General features: G+C 42.6%; 1 protein-coding gene across 4 annotated transcripts in view; it reads left to right on the top strand.

The window, feature by feature from the left end:
* The window catches only part of RNF19A (ring finger protein 19A, RBR E3 ubiquitin protein ligase), a 139,179-nt gene that overhangs the window by 68,676 nt on the left and 54,359 nt on the right, over positions 1 to 16,144 (top strand). Inside the window, exon 1 of one of the 4 annotated variants that reach the window (XM_073632042.1) lies at positions 11,460 to 11,612. The exons of the other annotated variants lie outside the window; for them this stretch is intronic. The gene's annotated coding sequence lies outside the window, so the exon portion shown is untranslated. Of the gene's footprint in view, positions 1 to 11,459; positions 11,613 to 16,144 lie in introns of those variants that run through there. 4 annotated transcript variants of the gene reach the window in all.

Here is a 16,144-nt window from a genome sequence, read left to right as displayed (position 1 = left end):
TAAAGTGAATAACATTCTCTTGTTGCAATGGCACCTGAAAGTAGGCGGGAATCTATTAGGCAGTAAGTGAACATGTTGTCCCTGAAGTTTGTGTTGAAAGCAGAAAAAACTGGCAAGTGTAAGGATTTGAGCGACTTTTACAAGGACCAAATTGTAATGGCTAGACCCATGCAGAACCCTGTCCACAGCCAAAAGCTCCTGCAATAGGCATGTGAGCATCAGAACTGGGCCGATGGAACGGAGCAATGGAAAAAGGTGAGCCTGGGCTGATAATTCACATTTTACATCATGTGGAAGGCCGGGTACGTGTGCGTTGCTTGTACTTGTGCGAAGGAGGCAATCCGGGGGAGGTAGCGTGATGCTTTGGGCAATGGTCTGCTGGGAAACCTTTGGTCCTGCCATTCATATGGACATGACTTTGACAGGTACCACCTATCTAAACATTGTTACTGACCATATTTGCCCCTTCATGGAAACAGTATTCCCTGATGGCAGTGGCCTCTTTCAGCAGGATAATGCACACTGCAAAAATGGCTCAAGAATGCTTTGAGAAACACAAAAAAAAGTTAGGCCACGAAATTCACTAGATCTCAATCCATCGAGCATCTGTGGGATGTGCTGTAAAAATAAGTCTGATCCATGGAAGCCCTACCTCACAACTTACAGGACTTGCGCTCTTGTGCGACTTGTCATGCAACTTTGGACATCAAAGTTGCATGACAAGTCATTCCCCATGTTTTCCAATGATAACCACCATTCATATATGTGCGACTTAAAGTTGCAGCAACTTCAAAGTAGTTCATGCACTACTTTTGGTCCAACTTTCAATGTAAACCCTCAAAAGTTGCATGAAAGTTGTACCCGAATGTTATACAGTGCAACAGTTGTCCATTATCACTGGTCAAAGCCAAAGTCGTATCCAAGTTGCACCCATCCAAAGTTTGGAGTTGTACAAGTGTGAATGGAGCCTAAAATGATCTACTACTGATAGCTTAGTGCCAGATACCGCAACATACCTTAAGAGGACTAGTGGTGTCCATGCCTCGACGGCTCAGGGCTGTTTTGCTGGCAAAAGGGGGACCCACCCAATATTCGATGAGTCGGCATAATGTTATGGCCAATCGGTGTACACACAGCTCATCAAGATTCAGGTATTATACACAGGACTCCTTATGTTTAGATAATATTTTCTTATCCCAGAGTTCAAGTGATTGTATGGGTTTTTTTTTTTTTTTAAAACAAACATATCATGCTTCCCTCCACTGTGCAGCTCGTTTTGCACAGAGTGGCCCCGAACATCCTCTTCTGGGGTCCCCCGACGGCTCTATCGGCTCCTCCCCACATCAGAAAACCCCCTGGGAGAAGCGCTCTCCCGGGGGATTACCTTGTGGGCGTTCTCCCTAGTCCAGCATTCGGCGACCGTAGCCAAGAACCCTGGGCAGAGAGACAGTGTGTCCCCGCCGGGTCAAGTCCCAGGGTTTAGGTAAGTAATACGGGGGGCTGGGGGGCCGGTCACTGACAGGTATTTTTTCATCTTAATGCATGGGATGCATTAAGGTGAAAAAACACAAAGGTTTACGACCCCTTTCAGCTTCAACCAGAGTCATGACTACAAAGGTAATAGACTTATAGAATTGTGTAATAAACATTGAATAATAGTTGCATACATGTGCTGTATGAACTGCGAGACTGTTGGAGCCCACCGGAGTTCCACCTTGGAGCTAAAGTTAAAGGGGAAGTAAAAAAGAGTGCGTTTAACATGCTGTAATAGGTGGATTTTAGTATTTTCCTATTCTGGGGTTCCTGGAGGAAGGGATGGTGGCTTCTGGAGTTTTAAAAATCAGTTAGTTTTGAACTTTTGGCTGTGAATGGGACATGACAGATCTACACAACAGGCTACAAATGGTGTTTACTGTGTTTTGTCTTCAGCTGTACAAGGCTGCACAAAGGTCATGCGGCGAATTGCTGGAAGACACAATGCTTGGCCATGTGACTGCTCTAATACACTTTCACATAAACAGTCTTCAGGTTCGGAGGGAAGAGGCAGATCTCCTGGAAATGTTTAGAATAATCAGACACAGATCTGTGTAGGCCAGTATAGCAGAAGATAATTCCAATCAGGAGGCCAGAGGAATTCTGCTGAAGTTGTCAGGGTGCCATTTTACAAAATCCATTGAATTTAGAATGTGATGTCATTTTATGCTTAAAAGGCCAATTCCCACCTCTACACTTTTATGTTTGGTTTTATTTTTCCATACTAATTTTAAAGGGTAACTCTACTTTTGTGGGGAAAAAATAGCAAATTAAAAAAATATATATAACATATACAATTGCTATGAAAGCCATATTGTATGTGAATGTTATTAACAATATATTTACCTTTTCAATCTGCAGCACTGTAAATTTTCTGTAACATTAAAATAAAATATGGCAACCTGGAGGTGTTCCATACACAAGTGCTGTATGGAACACCCTTAGAAATGTCATTTCCTGCTTGTGTGATTGGCTCACTGATTTTCCCAGAAGTCTGCACAAAGATATCAGAGTAAGATTTTAGGTATCCTCTGCAAAAAAAAAAAAATTGTTACACTCCCAAAGGGTTAATCACTTCTAAAGGGATACAGACTCTGCAACTTTCCTTATTAGAACCCTTTAAGTCAGTGGTCATCAACCCTGTCCTCAGGCCAGGTTTGCAAGATAACTGAAATACATCACAGGCGATATCATTTGCTGCTCAGTGATTGCAGTATTCTAGTCTGCATCTCCCCAAGGTAATACATAAAACCTGGCCTGTTAATGGGCCCTGAGGACAGGGTTGATGACCACTGCTTTAAGTGCATGAGCTGAGTTGGTAATGAAAGAGTCACTCCCATTTGGATTGAATCTGCAGACATTAAACAGCTATTTCTTCAGAGCAGAAATAAGTAGGAATCTGCAACAAAGTTTAAAATCCTTGCAACATAGTACATTGATCACCCAGGGTATTTTTTTGTTTTGTTTTGTTTTTGCTTTTTTTCCTCAACAAAAGCGAAGTTACACTTTTTTTTTTTTTTTTTTTCCTCCAGCTTTTTATTGAATTTGAACTTGGCTCCACACTTGCAGGGGTACCAATCGTTACTCATTCTATGGAGAAGGATGATAACCAAGGAGACTTTACCCTTATGAGTTTGGTTCCAGAGCACTTTTTACAATTTGGCACTGCGTCAATTTAACTGATAATTGTGCGGTCATGCAATTCTGTACCCAATGAAATTTGCATCCCTTTTTTCCCCACCACAAATAGAGCTTTCTTTTGGTGGTATTTGATCACCTCCGCAGTTTTTTTTATTTTTTGCGATATAAACAAAAAAAGAGCGACAATTTTGAAAAAAAAAATATATATATTTTTTACTTTTTGCTATAATAACGATCCCTAAAAAATGTTTTTAAAAAACAAATTTCATCAGTTTAGGCCAATATATATTCTACATATTTTTGGTTAAAAAAAATTTTTTTTGCAATAAGCGTATATTGATATGTCTGCGCAAAAGTTATAGTGTATGCAAACTATGGGAAAGATATATGGCATTTTTTTTTAAACTAGTGGTGGCGGTGATCTGTGATTCTTAGCGTTACTGCGACATTGCGGCAGACTTGACACATTTTTGGGAGCATTGACATTTATACAGCGATCAGAGCTATAAAAATGCACTGATTACTGTGTAAATGTCACTGGTAGGGAAGGGGTTAACACTAGGGGGTGATCAAGGAGTTAACTGTGTTCCCCGGTTAGTGTTTCTAACTGTATGGGGATAAGACTGACTGGGGGAGGAGACATATTGCTGTTCCCCAGCAGCGCCATTTTGCCCAGCAGAGCCATTTTGCCGACGTATATCGGCGTGAGCCGGTCGGCAAGTTGTTAAGCTGGCCATACGTTATACAATTTTCTTGTTCAATTTCCTTTAGATTTACTTTCAACTATGTAGTGCCATGGCCTGGCTGATTGCATACAAATTGAAAAGTGTTTAGGTTTGACCTCATATTTATATGGTTTTGGTAAATTTAAAGGAAAATTGTACAAGAAAATTGTATAATGTATGGCCAGCCTTAGAGAGACTCTAATCCAGAAATCAAGGAGACATCATATCAGACATTTATTGCACTAGAAACCTTTTTCTATCCACCTCACCCAGACCTTATCAAATGTTTTAGAACATCCCCTGTTTGCATAAGTGTCCTTTATATAGTGGTAAGCTAATGTTCACCAGTTGTTTCTAAAATTGGTTAGAGGGTGAGGATATTTTTTCCAAGATAAAGAATGATCACCCTTCTGGAATAAAACACTAGGAGCCCGAGCTATGTCCTTTTGGCTGTGGTAGAGGCCAGGTCCTCGACATGACCCAACAGGTAGACTTTTGGGGAGAGGGTGAAGGAAGTGCGAGGGACTGTATTTATTACATACACAGCTGTTCCCCCAGAATTGTGAAATGGCAGGACATGTGCAGAATATATGAAAAAAAAAATTCCACTCGGATGATCACATCACCAGCAGTCTGGGGAGAGAACAGGGTTAGGCTTGTATAGCCTGTAGGGAGTAAAGTAGGCCCTGTGGGTTATTTTGAACTGCATAAGCCTATCCCTGATAGAAACTAGTTTGGAATGTAAATCTCACATGTCCATCCAGTCCTCATCATCCAGGTCCAAGATGTCCTCAAACCATTAATGCCTGAGAGAGGATAAATCCAGGAGCACCAGGAGATAATTTATAAAGGGTCGAGGCTGGCTTTTCCAGACTATCAGTGAAGTAGAGATTCAAAATCGGAGCCAACGAGGTCTAGCTGCTGATGAGGCTACTACAGACATAGGAAAGCTGCAGGTATCTAAATTGATAGTAGGCCGGAGTGTTCTATTTGATACCCATAAGGGGGAGAAAGGCAATAATGTGTGATTGCACAACAATGGGGGCAGGGAGCACAAAAAAATGGAGCAGGAAAGGATTGTTCATGGAGTTCCTCTTTAAGTATATTGTTTGTGTGTTTTAAAATGCATGATTATTTTTAAATATGTTTTACCATTGATTTCTATGAGCATTTTCCATCACTGGAGTCCAGTAGGCAAAAAAAAATCTTTGGTCCTCCAATCCTTTGGTCTCTGTGACGGGTTCACCTCTTTTCCCACAAAGCATTTTACTGCTCCTTATTAAGTTTCGAATAAGCTTATATGAGATCAGTGTATTTTCTGGAGCAGCCTTTCACAGCCAGGGTTCCATGGAAACTAGGGTTCCTCCAGAAATTGCCAAGGGTTCCCTGATCAACAAGCAATTTCTGACTCTCAGATAAGTTCCCACTGAAACAATTTATCTTTTTTGCTGCTTTATCTGCAAGGGGAGAATTCTTCTACTGACCACCAATGTAAGTGACATTCTTTCCACTGGCTACCAATATTAAGCACATTAACCCCACTTACCCAATATAAAGAGGTCCCTTCTTCTGATGGCCACCATTATAAGGGAGTTCTCCTGCTGACCACCAATGTTAGAAGGCACTACACCACTGACCACAATGTAGTGGGGAATTGAACTGTCCACCACTTTAAGGTAGCGTTTTTTTCTGACCGTGCCTTCTTACAGAGCACTACAATATTTACTGTCTGCATTTCTTTTCTAGTCTTTAATAATGACTTGTTTTAATTGAATTATTACAGAATTTTATTACATAAAACAATTTGTTGTATAGAGCAGCCCTGGGTGTCAAATGTCCACTACACCACATTCCTTATTCTTTAATTTATTCTTTTATCTCAACTTACTGCTGTAGAAGTAGTTATTGGCAGGAGTTTCTAAGAAATGAAGGGTTCCCCCTGTTAAAAAGGCTGTTCTGGAGAAAGCAAGCTTTTTGGTTCCCTTCAGTGCTGGTCGGCTGCCTAAGGCCCTAAGCATTTGGTCATTTGATTTCTAATTTAGAGAAGTATCAGAGTTTATATTGGATCAGCGTAACTTTAGCAGGGAACGTGGGATCAAGTTTTTTGAACTTTAAAGATTTGGCCAGCACTGAAAGGAGTGGGAAGGAAGATTTTCTCCAGGAAATAGTTTCTTCACCTTTCCATTATCTATCTCAGCAAGACAGTAGTTTTGGTTAACATTTGTTTTCAGGTCCTCTTTAAATTATCCACATGAAGTAGACTGGATTAAACAATCTGGACTTTAAAAAGCACAAACTAATGCAGTGAGAACATGCAAACTCCATGCAGCTAGTATTTGTTTTGGTGATGTAACCTGGAATACTTCAGTGCTTACAACTATGAGTTGTTTCAGAATTTAAAATAGCACATGATTATTACTTCCATATTTTTCTATTTTTCCTTGTATTATTCCAGGGTTTGCTTTGGCTATTCAGCCAGTATATGGTTAATAAGCCTGGGGCCATGTCTCCACGTGCTAGGCAGACATGTGACACTTTGAGGTGTGATTACTTTCTTGAGTGGTAAAATCCCCTCAATCTGATTGTAGTAACCTAAAGCTCACCCTGCTTAGAGCAAGCGGCAAGTGCACGGTCCTGCGTATGGCTTATAGCATGCTGCCTTTCAGATGTCTGTCTGAAAAATACAAATATGTGTTATGTAACCTTTTTTTTTTTTTGCATTTTGACTTTTTAGTTTTGCCCACAGGGTTGATAAAATATGACGCCATTGATAGCTTATCCTTCTGAAAATGTATATTTGTCTGGTTGTCATGTGGATCCCATATCTTTCGTTTTTTGAGTGACCCGTAGCCAGTACCAGGTCAGCAGTTCTGGCATCATGCTAACCCAGCGTTTTGTGGTAATGCAGCCCAATGTGTAGAGGTGTGAATGGGCTCTTAGTTTGCTAAAGAGCTTTTTATCATAAACAGTTGTCTACCTTTTTTTTAATCGATTTTCATCTTTTTAATCCTTTGTGTATCTCAGTGCTGCTGATCTACTACAGCCACTTCCTGTCTATATGCATGCACTGCTGCAATGGCTGCACGGTATTTCCTTGGATTGAGGTGACAACACTGGACCATGTCTTCGCAAACCGTGCTGAAACACCCAGTTTTAATCTCCATCATAGGCCAGTTCGACAGGGAGACAAAAAACAACAATTGGTAGACAGTTGGTAGACATAGAGCGAGCGTTGTCACTCGTTAAGGCTGAATTCTGTGTATGGTTACATTCATCCAGCTTGGATAGGCAAGTGACCTCCTGTGTTCACAATGCACCAGGGCAGCCACTCGGCACAGGACTTGGAAGCTTTTGGAGATCACTGTTGTAACTGTGCCTACTACAGTGATCTCCAGCTTCCACAGGGATCCCTTAGGCTTGGCACATATGTAGATATGAAGGAGAAACAAAGTGGTCGCACACTGGAGCCAAACGAATGCTTGGTAGAAAATCTTTATTGTCAGATGCCAGGAATCACTGTTGACGCGTTTCATGAGTGTACTGTGCTTGTTCACAGCTTGAGCCGGAGTCTACACCTGGGGCGTGTTTGCAGTCTGCCTGAAGCGATGTGCTTTCTCTTGTCTTGGCTTTGGATGGCACATACGTACTTACTCTGGTCCAATGTTGGACCAATGTAACTATGTATGCCATACCTTAACAACCTAAACAACCATACCCCCAACAATAGCTGGAATGCCTTTGAACGGTGACGTCACCCATAAGCTTACCATGGCCCATTTGTTGTCGGGGCTCCCTCCTTTCCCTTGACTGTCACTAGCTGACACATTAGATCATGTGACTAGACCGAAGCACCTGAAAATAGGTAAGTATACAGATCTTTCTTACAGAGGTTAGTATAGGTCTAAGGATGGGGGAGGGAGCAGTTTCAAGCTTAGTTGGATATGTCCCAGAATAATACTATAACAGTGCCTGCATGGATCATGGCAGAATTGCCAGGTATTATTTGAATTATAGCTGTAGATCAATAAACATTACTTTTGAAATTACACTAACCTCTTAAAGCTTATGAGATTTCAGTATTTGGGTGCAGCAAGCCAATTTTTTTTTTTCTTTATATCTGCATCACCCCAAACGCATTGATGTGATCGGGGCCTGTGGTGAGGTGACAAGGATTAGGGGGAGATCCTCATGTATGGGTACAAGCAGGGACCCTCAGGCCTTCTGATCTCAAGGGAACTGGAAGGGGGGGGGGGGGGGGGGGGGTAGCTGTCTTTATTTTCTTTAAATATTTTTGGCCAACCCTTGTTGGTCAGAGTCATTCACACATCTGACTGTCCTCTAATGTCTCTGGCCGGTTTTAGAACCAGTGGCTTTCCAAACCTCATGTTTACTGCTAGCCACAGGGAACATTTATGAAATTGAAAATAGATCACAGGAAATGCTAAGAAGTTGCCAGTCAGAACCGTTTAGAAAATAACGTCTGGTTGCTATTCTGTGAAAAGTTCCTTTTTTTTTTTTTTTTTTTTTTATAATACAAGTTCACATAAATGTCATCCTGTCTCTACAGCTACTGTTAGGCCATTGAAACTATTAGAGGATCTCTTGCAATTACACAGAAAAAGTTACACAATTCATTTTTTAAGGTTTTTTTCCTTTTCAAGATATTTCTTCCTGCAGAGTGACAAAGCATCCTTGCTCAATTGCTATACGTTTCCTTCAGAGAATGTGGAACTAGGCACAAAGTAATTTTCCTGGAATAAAACAAGCAACAGTGTAAGTACCAGGCAAAAAGAGAACTCAGTCTCAAACAAAAGAACACCCCCCCCCCCCCCCCCGTTTTTCATACCTTTTTGGCAGGTTTTCTTCAGGACTTTCGTCCCATGTCGCCGTGGCCAGGTACACCACTTCCACTGTTTTATCTGCCCCCCCCCAGTGGCCTTGTGGAACCTGTATGTGTCCCAGAAGACGATGGGACCATTCAAAAAGCGCCACACGACTCAAGCATGCGCAGTAGGAAGCTGACTGTGAAGCCTGAAGGCTTTTTTATACGCTTCAAAAGTCAGACAGTCACCACATGACAATAAAACCAAATATCACCTAAAACCTCACACAATGGTTAGATAACGAGGTAAAGTTGACACAAGACTAATCTCATCATATAAGGAACCTCCAAGGGGATTAGCCAACAGACAGAAACAATAGATGACTCAATTAACAATGGGTATTCACACCTTGGTGGCACATAATCGGAAAGACACAATAAACACATGACACCTTAATAAACAGAATATAGAGGGGACCCCAGCATCAGGTTGTTTTGAGCTGGTTTGAAGCAGTCAATGCTGGTTTGGACATATAGCCCCCAAATCTGTGTCTGGGTCCTCCAGTTCCCAGAGTCTGTGTGTTTTAGGGAGACATGGACTTCAATCCTAAGTAAAACTACTCCAAAGGTCCCCCAGGCACACACCTCCCAAAAATTGAGCCCCTTCAAATGCCACAGCCCATAGTCAGTAGGCAAGAGGCTAGCCTGCAGTCCCCTCCAAAAGCCCCTGTCCTGGCTGGGTCTGTCACAAGGCTGTTTGAATCTGTCTTTTCTGATCCTCCCCTTTTACTGTCCCCAATCCATCTGCTGATAGAACAGAGCCCTAGGAGGCACTCTGCACATGCTCGGTTTGGTGTTTATTGCTAGAGTTTGGAGGGAGATTTCTGCAACATATTTGGCAAGTACAGAATCACAGTATATATAAAATAATTTGCAAAGTGCTTGGAGGGAAGCTTCAGAATGGCAAAGATGTTTTTATTACAAATTATGTGAGCAGACTGCAGTTCCTCTTTAAGCTCACTTATACTAATAATTTTTTTTTTTTTTTTTTTTTTTTCGTGTGCGGTTTTTATTGTCTAAGTTTAGGACAGTTTACCGTGATGCTTTATTGGCAATATATAGGGAAGAAGCAGGTTTTCTGCAGTGATTCGTTTCTTTTTTCCTGAGAACTGTGTAGTGAATCCTCGGTGACTCTGGGTAGTTTTTGCCAAGGTTGTGACTGCTGGATCCAGCCCTGATATTGGCCTGTGTTTATGTACTTTGAAAAATTCCAGTAAGAGTAGACACATATTTGTTTTAAAGGTCATTGTCTTAGATTTTATTATGTTTCATTTCTAGTAGATGAATCCGTTTGTGTGCTTGGCCTATTCTCTCCTCAACAAGCTTGTTTCCCCTGGAAATAATCTTCACCTCTAATCCAGTAAAAGCACACATTCTCACATTTATCTGTAATGTAAAGAGGACCTGTCTACGTGTGTTACTCTTCAAGTACCTCTTTCTGCCTTCTCATGTGACCTAAAAGCCTAGGCAGCCTAGATCATGTGCTCTCTGGTTGTCATTGAGCATGGTTGGAGTTTGAGGCAAGAGGCCTGTTCACCAGGAATCAGCCAACTTTTGGCTTGTAGAGAAAAAAAAGAGCATTCGCAAAGCACAAACAGGTAGTGCAGCATGCATATGTAATGAACTATGTTTGCCCCTTTTTGAACATGTATACAGTATTTACATAATGTCAGTCCTCCCAGTACGCATACCTTTGCCCACTCTACTTCTATCAGCATGTTTCATGTCAGTGCATTTGCATTCAGGGCGCCTGATTGGCCCGATTCTTCTCTCTCAACCTAGGTGCTGCTATATAGGAGATTGCAAGATGCTGTAACCAATCACACGCAGATACCTACATCAAAAATTTTTTGGTGGTATTGGGGAGATTAGACTTATGCGGAAGATGCTTTTCTAATGGGTTGTGTCAGTCAAAACTGTATTTTAGGGCATGGCAGCAGTGGCGGTTGCCCATTAGGGGCGCACGGGCGCCGCCCCCCTAATCCATGCACCCAGCCCCCTAATCTACATGCAGGGCTCCGGACGCATGGATTTCTACGGATTTTTTATTTTAGAAGCTCATGATTATAGCCGGAGGCTTTAATTTGCCTAAAAAAGGGCGGTCTCAGGGCACAAGCCCACCCTGTTGTGTAACATTAGCAAATTAATATTCGCTAATGTCTTCCCGGCCAATCGGGAAGCCGGTCCTGAGACCCTATTGGCCAGGAGGAGAAGCAACGGCCAGCAAACAGACGGGGGAAGCCACAGCTGTGATCCGCATGGTCTAAGTGCTGGGCTGATGCAGTGCGGGCGGGCGACGGGGGTGGGTGGTGTTGTCAATAGCATGCAGTGCCGGGCTGAAGCGATGGGGGGGGGGGGTGGCGATCTGTAGTCAGGTCTGTCTGCCTCCCCACGACTGATGGTGCACCAGCTGCCACTGCACTGCAGCCCACTTTTATTAAACATAATGGAAAGTTCATGACTTGAGTTGCCGGTGACTCTCTGCTCAGTGAAGACTGCACTTTCCCTTTAATCTGTGTCTTTTATATCTACTGGGGGATGAACTCTTTCGCACGTACACACACACAAAAGAGTATAGTTCCTCTTTATTTATTGTGTAAGTGATAAAAGTTTAAAAAGCCCAGCAGCTTCTCTTTCAGGAACATCTATAGATCGTGCTGAATGACAGCAGTACATTTCTATCAGAATTGCCCTTAGTGAAATTAGGGAACTTCATCCCACTGACAATCATTGATGTGAATGGTGTACGGGAAGCAGTGATGTATTCCATGAACACTCCCATTACAGAAAGTCTCCGTTTCCCATTTGCCTGAAGAGCGATGTCTTTGTAGGTAAGCAGTGAGCGTCCTGTGATGTGTGGGAGGGTGGACTGCCTGTACACTGAGCATATCCTGGCAGGACGGGGATCTGATGTAACCATAGAGTCACTGACTTTTGCTGTACATTTTCTCTTTTCTCTCCCCAGCTTATCTGGACTCTTTCTATGATTCCATCCACAATTTACTGCTTTATGTCTATGGAAACCCTAAAAAGCAACGTCTCTTGTTTGCTCTTTTGGTCTGCTAAATTTATCATTAAAGTATTTATCTGTTCTTTAAAACCAGATGATTGTTTTCATAAATTCAGAGCTGTCCTGGGTATATCTAGCACCATGTGTTTTCACTGTCTTGGCTATGCAGTGCAGAATTATAGATTTGATTGTCTCCAGCCTTGGGTCACAACTCCATAGAGGTCTATGGGGGGGGGGGGGAGACTAATATGTAGACGGGACCTGCACCCCTGGATGTAAACAAACCGCAGCCATGAGACTGAGGTAGGTATGCATCTGTGGAAGGTGGATTAGGTTAGGTCACAGGAAAGAGGTGAAAAGGATAAATGCATTTTATTTTAAGGGCCCTTTCACACTGATGCACTTGTGATGCGTTCCCATTGACTTACCATGGAATATGCCTTTTTAAAAAAACTACGCCAAATAGGCACCTTTCATTACAAGTCAAAGGAGCATGCGAAGCTTTTCAAAGTGCAGCGCACTTGCAGTGTAAACAGCTAGTCCTTTCACACAGGCTGTCTGATCAGGTCTGCCTGTCAGTTTTTCAGGTGGACCTGATCGGACCTTCCGTTCACACCTAGAGTGGCGAATGTCAGCGGTGACATTTCCGCTGACATCCGCCACTATCCGATCTGATCCTGTCCGCAAAATCCAGATGGATGGTGGTCCTATTTTCCATCCGCCTGGCGGATCGGATATGATCGAAAGAAAACGGACAGGCGGTCAATTTTTCCCCATTTTTCCCATAGAGGAGAAGCGGGACTGTGTCCGTCTCTGCTCTGCACAGTGAGTGGAGATGATCTTGTCATCCGCCTGCTCAGCGGGGATCAGCGGAGTGATCCCTCACTCAGGGGGAAATTGTGTGTGTGTGTGTGTGTGTTATACGCCAATTCCTGATGTCTCTGAGGAAAGGGACGTAGCGAGCGCCGCTGGATTGCACAGAGCCGTGATCTCCTGTGTATCCTGGCGCTCAGTCACACACAGCCACGCCTCCTGGCCCCACATTGGGCCACTGTTCTGTCTATCATATGAGCAGGACCAGGAGGCGTGGCTGTGAGTGACTGAGCGCAGAGTACACAGGAGATCGTGGCTCTGTGTAATCCAACACTGGCGAGGCTGCAGATGAGCAGTGAACAGGCTACATTGTTGGGCAGTTTAAAGGCAGCAATGGGCACTGAGTAGAGGGTGCACTGATGTGCAATTTAGTGGTTGCAGATGGGCACTGAGTAGGGTGCATTGATATGCTATGACCCTTATTTTGTTTGAAAGTTCTTTATTTAAAATATGTTTCTTTTATTGAAACTTCCCTCTTAAAACGAAGGTGTGTGTTATACACGGATTGATACGGGATATATAAATGTATTTTTTTTATTTACTGATCCTTCAGTAAAGTTTTAGGTTATGGAAGATATAATCTTTCTCCATGTCTCTCCCTGACTTTGTATAAGGAATAAACATATATATATAATAAAATGTGTATAAAAACACTCAATGTATTATTGCATGCGGTGAAAGGCACCAATTACGTCCATTAGTCCAAATAGACTGCAATGTATCACTATGGGTGGCTAGATGTAAGTGGACACAACTCCGCCTATATCCACCCACATCTGGGTCTGTTCAAGTTCGTCAGACAGAACAGCTTGCTAATACTTGGCGTCCAAGACTGCATTTACTGACTTCACCGGATGTGGGGAGATATAGACAAACAAACGTCCTCTTACTATCCGTCCACCCATAGGGATTGCATGGGTCCCTTTTTTCTCCATAACAGAGGAACAATTTGAATGGACACAAATGTCCCCTATGTGTGACATCTATTTCCAGTCCAATTCACTCAGCACAGGATCAGTCTAGGTTCCTCTGCTGAGATGGAGCAGAGGGCGCCCATGTGAAAGGGGCCTTATTGTATAAGTGTGGACCCTCACACCATTCAATCCAGATTTTGGTAAAATATTTAGTATATTTAAAACGATAAACTTAACAATTCTATGTTTGTATGAAGGAGCTTTTTGAAGAAGAGCAGTGGTTATGGAATGATTTGGCTCCTCCATCTTTGAATGGAAACCACTTACCTTTGGGCTGGTAGGTGGATGTACTGACATGTAACGAGAAGGTAGATCACACCACCTTGGAAGTTTTTCTTTTGTTCACCCTTGGCCATTCTCCCATCTATATAGTATTTTCTATAATGTGATCTCCATTCTTCTATTCCCTCCTATCCATGGCCTGCTGGGTGTAATTTATACAGCTATCAGCAGATCAATACACCACTGTTATACATGGGTAGCTTGCACACACAAGCTCTCAGAGAAGTGTGTTTGTTTTTTTTTTTTTTGTTTTTGTTTTTTTTTTCTTGCTCAGGCTGCTTTTGCTGTGATGTAATAATAAGATTGAAATCCACTTGCAGGCAGCTGTCAGCGGGTGTACGATGATCAGCACACATTAATGGGAGGTAAGGCTGCAGTGAAAGGATAGAGAAGTAATGGCCTTAGCTGTTCTGCAGACTCCATCTGAGCCTCCCACATTGGAGTGCTGACTCACTGATAGGCAGTCTTCCAGGTAATTGCTCGGCAGGATAGATGTCTGCTTTTTCCTCACCGAACTGGTAGATCTGGTCAGCATGCAAAGCGCTGCCATCTGTGTAAAAAACCCCCAAATCCTTCCTCCTTCTGGAGAACTTTATTTACATACCTTTTCCAGAGAACAATATCTGAACTCTGAGGATCCAATCACACCGTGCATTGCGATTATTTACCATATATGTATGTTATATTCGGGAAAGGACAGTCATATTGAACCTTACCTTAACTCACAGAAAATAGAGATGATGATTTTGGTGCACTGCCAGTAATTTTAAACATTTTAAAAAGAATAGCACTGCAGTTTGAGGGGTACCACGCATTCTGGTAAAATGTGCGTTGGATTTTGCGTTACTCCTGTGATTATTTGAAATCCAGCTTTGTGTTTTTAGTGCTACGTTAAAGCCTAGTCAGAACAGATCTTTTCACTGATGTATCACTTCAAATTCATTGAAAACATTTTTCTGTTAAACCCTTTACCCGAAATCTGTACTAGTTATAAACCATTTCAGTTCATAAAACTGCATGTTCATTTTTTTTTTTTGTGCAAGTGAGAACATCATCGAATATTAGCCTAATTTCTCTCTAGGTCGAATTCTTAATCATACAGTGAATCATGACAATGTGGCATTTTGGCCACTAGATGGAGCTGACGATCATTGGAAATATATACTTTTTTGCAAAGTATTCTGTATGAAAGGATAACATTCAGCCTGGAGAGAAAATAGCCCGATACCACTTGATTTTGCCCCCATTCACAAAACAAATGTACATGCAGTTTCACAAGATGAAAAGCTGTGCAGTGTTTTTTGTTTTTTTGTTATTTTTTGATCCTGCCAGGAGATTTTTGTGTTTTGGGATATGTGTGGTACATTCATGTACGACTATCTGTGCGGTTTCATATGATTTAGGGACTTTAACTGGCCTTGGACACACATGGTATTTCTGGCCACAGTGTTACTAAACCCAGGACCCTGCATTCACTATATCTGGTCTCCCACAGTACATGGAAATGCAATTATTTTAGTAAATATGAACGGCTAAATACCTTTTCTCATCAGCAGTATATAGCAGTCTTGTGACTTCTATCAGTGTCTAGTTACAGCTTGTAGGAGGAGTTTTCATTCTACTCTGACTGTCCTATGAGGCTGCATGACCCCTGCCCCTCTGTCTGGACAGTGCTGATTGGCCCCTTTAAATGGTTACTAAACCCTTTTTTGTTTTGTTTTTTTACATTAAAATAACAAACATGTTATACTTACCTGCTCTGTGCAGTGGTTTTGCACAGAGCAACCCAGATCCTTCTCTTCTTGGGTCCCCCACTGGCGCTCCTGGCCCCTCTCTCCTGCCGGGTGCCCCCACAGCAAGCAGCTTGTTCTAGGGGCACCCAAGCAGTCGTGCTCTTAACCGCAGCGTTGTGTGTCTATTCATGCACAGAGCCGTGGCTCGGCCCTGCCCCCTCCGTCTTCTGATTGGCTCACTGGCTGTGATTGACAGCAATGGGAGCCAATAGCTCCCACTGCCGCCTAAAGCCAATTGGGAGTGCTAGTCCCCAGAGAGCCATGACTCTCGTGGACATCGCTGGATCGAGAGGGGAGCCCAGCCCTTCTGTGTGCAGCAGCCCAGTGGGGGACTGCTGCACACAGAAGGTTTTTTATCTTCATGCAAAGAAAATCGTGACCCTTTACAACCACTTTAATGACTTGTATCCAGCTATAGCATAGAGTGCTGC

This window comes from Aquarana catesbeiana, linkage group LG05 (assembly GCF_042186555.1).
Source record: "Aquarana catesbeiana isolate 2022-GZ linkage group LG05, ASM4218655v1, whole genome shotgun sequence".
NCBI lineage: Eukaryota > Metazoa > Chordata > Amphibia > Anura > Ranidae > Aquarana > Aquarana catesbeiana.
This window is presented reverse-complemented; position numbering and strand designations above follow the sequence as displayed.